Genomic DNA, 3597 nt, shown 5'->3' on the forward strand with positions numbered 1-3597 from the left:
AAATCTATGAAATTTAAGAAGAAAAATACATGTTTGCCTTGTTAATTTGTTGGCTGATTATAAAGGGTGAAGCTTTGCCTATTTCTTCTCCTTAAATTCGGTTTATGGAGAAGAAGATGATGAAGACATGTTTTCTCTCTTTCCCACTTAACATCCATATATATATAATAATTAAATCACTAATTAATCGTTAGATTAAGTTAATTAAACCATGACCCTAAGGCCATTAATCCATTTCTTAATCTTTAGTGGAAATAGATGGCGATGATACTTCTTGAGCCCGAGGAAGAAGACAGTGATGAGAGTAGGGGGATATGGATGAGTTTCTTCATGATGACCTGGATGAAGGTTGATCATTTCTTTCTTATTGTCTGTCCATTTTAGTTTTTCGTTTCTTTTCGTATTATTATTTCATTTTATAGTTTAATTTTGGTTATTTTATTTTGTAGGGTCTACATGTTTTGGCTAAACATCGGCTTTTGCGCATTCAAGTATATCGAGGATGATGTTCAAATTCAATACATGTTAAAGGAGCAATTCTAGACCTTAACAGTAAGGTAAAACTCTTGAAAACTTTGGGGTTTTATTATTTATCGATTATTTTCAAATAATTAAAAAAAGGAATTGAGAGTATTAGAAAGAAAAAGGCATCAGCCCCAACAATTCCAGTATTGTCTTCTTTCCTTCAAGTTCAACAGTAGTATAGGCTCAAATTCAGTTATTGTGTACTAGCGATAATGTGAACGCTAGACTCAGCACTCCAGACTTTTCTCCCCAACACTTGACATTGACTCATCAATTGGGTCAGGAAGAAATGATAATTTCAATGGAAATAAAGCAGGTGAATATTTTAAGTAGCTTATTTTGTTTGGACATATAAAATAAGTTAATCCAAATTAAAATTAAATTAGTGTTCTATGAATTGCATTAAAAGAAAAAACACTGTCCATGAACTCACGACAAATTTAATTGTTCAAGTGTTGCTTATCAAATTAAAGAAGGAAAATAATGAAAAAAGAACACAAGTTGATTAGCCATATTTTCACGATGGAGAAACTGTAAGCCATACTAATTTATCATTTCTTCCAACATAAGTAAAATATTACCTTAATTTTATCTAATATTTTATCATTATTCTTTTATTCAGAACAGTACTTTACAGCAAAAAGAACCACTTATTTGCTGCCACTAGATAGTAGATACACCATTAAGCAACATCTAACACTTAGGATATGTGACTCCACAAGTCGAAGCAACCCTTTTAGCGTTAGGACTGTTGACATACTGTTTAAGAGATGGGTTCTTCATGTATCCACAGAGGCATGGCTGTTGTTCCTTCAGCCTGCTGCAACAAGTGGTTGACGGAGGCGAGGACGACGTGAGCGCCGACTTGCAGGGAGAAGCTTCATGGGACTACATGTCTCCGCCTCCGCCATGCGACTTTCACCCGAAAACAGCACCACCTCCAGTGCCACCACACACAATGCAACAAAGGAAACCCTCTTCATCTTTTTTTTCCCCTACAGAAGCTGCAAATACAAAGAAAGCAAAGAAGTTAAATTGTACTGGGTGCATTTTGGGGTATGATTTGAGGCACAATTTATAGAAGTTGGGATTGGTAACTCCTCAGATGTTACAGTTTGCACCATGATTTACGGATGTTAAACTCTCTAAGTAATTTTGATTATTCTATTATACTCATATTTGAAATTTAATGTTTAGATTTTTTATATAATACATATGCCATTATTCCTTTTACAGTTTCATCCTAATTTTGTTTGGATCGGAGGTGTTATTTAGGTAAAGATTTTTCAACAATATCGTTTATAGGATTCGAATTTGGTACAAATATTTAAGGCATAATTCTACTTCCACTTCTTCCTACCACTCATTGATTAATGTTTATATTTTAATTTGATAATTTTATTACAATGACATTAGTCGATTCAAATTGTTAACATTCTTAGTTATTTTAATTGAAATGATGTTGTTAATTTTTTAAAAACTCATTTTAGTAAAAAAAAGTATTTTAGCATGATTAATTTAGAATAGATATTTGTAAGAAAAATTTGGACTTTAGTATTTTAATTAGAATAATTAAAGTTGTTAACTATCTAAATTAACAAATTATATTATAAAAATATAAAAACTAAATCATATCAAATTAAAATATAAAAATTAAATATTATAGTAAAAATCATAACCATAATGTGACTTAAAACAATGTATGTTAATACCATATTTTATCATTTGATTTAAAAAAATAGTATATTTTAAAAAATATATCTCGTATTTAAATTGATTGGAGTAGTTTTATGTTTAGCCCAAACGAAGTAAGGATAGAATGTTTAGAAAAAAAATTAGGTCAATGGGAATTTGGTAAAATGGTGGCACCTGTCTTATTCAAGTAACCAGCAACGTTGCCAAGGAATCGAAGTTACTGGTTGTCGTCACTCGTCATAGTTAACAAAACAATAGGTTTGATCGATAAATATTATCCCACACTTGGACCTCTAGTGTGGAAATCCAGATTTGATGATTAAAGGCAACAAAATAATTTGAGTTTCGTTTAATTAAAAAAATAAAAATTCAGAGTTGGAGAACACCCGTATCAAATAATCTTAATCCATAAAAAATCCTGTTTCAAATTATTTAATTTAAAATATTTAGTAAAATTAAATACCCATTTAATATGGATTCAAATAGTCATATTTTGTTTTAACTTTCAATATAATATTAAAACAATTAAAATTTTTAAGCAAAAATTATTCAAACATGGGATTGACATCACCATAAATTTACGGAGATTCAAACGTAATATTAAAATAAAAATAACTGAATTTTAGTTTTAGTAGTTTTTAAGGTTAAAGTTTTTCATTTGTTTTTGTAATATGTGTGAGTTGTGATGGTCTTGTAATTTAATTTGATATAGTTAAGTATCTATATCTTATCAATTTTAATTTTTTAAACTTAAATCATGATGAATTAGAAACTATCAAATCCATTAAGTTAAAAAACTCGGTGTGGCAACATATTATTATATATATAATATCATCATGTCAACTAGCTATTTTCATATATTACTCACAAAAATATCGTTATGGGTTTAAAATTTGGCATTTGTGTCAAGACTAAAATTTTGAAATTCCAAATTTATAGGGATTAATAATGATTTAACTTGGAGAATATTAACTAAATCTAAAACTTTAAGCATAGTACAAGACTAATGGCAAAATTTAACTAAACAAATTTAAATGCTACAACTTGGTCAAGACTAGAATTTCAAATTTTGAAAAGTATAAGAACTAAAATTGACTAATTCAAAAACTAAAAAGAATAAAATCAACATTTCCTTTAAAGTAAAGTTCCCATAGGATGAAATGTCATAAATCAAGATAAAAGATCATCTAACACAAGCCAATGGATGATTATCAGATAATCCAAACAAAAAAAATGTCCACATTCTCATCAAGGGGCCAATGATCTAGAGGATGGGCAACACCATTGACCGGACTATGAGCATAATAAAAAGAAACAAAAATCAAACCACTCATACAAAGTACGAGCTTCCTCAATGATTTAACCATAAATAGACAA

The 3597-nt window shown here is 29.2% G+C and overlaps 1 pseudogene; it reads right to left on the reverse strand.

Moving 5' to 3' along the window:
• Positions 1 to 204: 204 nt before the first annotated feature.
• Positions 205 to 1598, reverse strand: LOC128285645 (probable non-specific lipid-transfer protein AKCS9; annotated as a pseudogene).
• Positions 1599 to 3597: the final 1999 nt, after the last annotated feature.

This window comes from Gossypium arboreum, chromosome 12, assembly GCF_025698485.1.
Source record: "Gossypium arboreum isolate Shixiya-1 chromosome 12, ASM2569848v2, whole genome shotgun sequence".
Taxonomy (NCBI): Eukaryota; Viridiplantae; Streptophyta; class Magnoliopsida; order Malvales; family Malvaceae; genus Gossypium; species Gossypium arboreum.